The sequence below is a fragment of the Saccopteryx bilineata genome, chromosome 5, assembly GCF_036850765.1.
Source record: "Saccopteryx bilineata isolate mSacBil1 chromosome 5, mSacBil1_pri_phased_curated, whole genome shotgun sequence".
NCBI classification, from domain to species: Eukaryota; Metazoa; Chordata; class Mammalia; order Chiroptera; family Emballonuridae; genus Saccopteryx; species Saccopteryx bilineata.
Window position 1 is genome coordinate 35362030 of NC_089494.1, and position 588 is coordinate 35362617.

Genomic DNA, 588 nt, shown 5'->3' on the forward strand with positions numbered 1-588 from the left:
TTTCAGGGTAGAAAGTAAGTATATCTATAAAATCTACCTTTTTAAAAAAAAAGACTTTATTCATTTTAGAGAGGAGAAAAGGAGTAGAGAGAGAGAGAGAGAAGAGGGGAGGAGCTGGAAGCATCAACTCCCATATGTGCCTTGACCAGGCAAGCCCAGGGTTTTGAATGGGCAACTCAGCGTTCGAATTCGACGCTTTATCCTCTGAGCCACCACAGGTCAGGCTAAAATCTACCTTTTTGACTATACATTTTACATCTATATTTATTTTCCTTACTTATTGTTTGTTTACTCAGTCGGCTTGCACTAAAAGTGGCATATTTGTCCCTGGGATAGACAGGCGCCCATGTTTCTGTCCGCTTTTCCTTTCCCTGAAGGGTACCAAGACTCCCGACTCTGGTCCTCTCCTCGCTGATGGCGGGCGGGCGACCCGTGGGGCTGAACAAGTCCGGGAGCAGACCGCGGGCGGGGCGGGACGCGGGCGCGGCGGACCAGTCCAGGGACGAGCCAGCCCCGGGGGCGGGGCTCTGGCTGGGCGGGACCAATTTCAGGGCGGGGCGTGTCCAGGGCGCCGCTACCCAGCCGGGC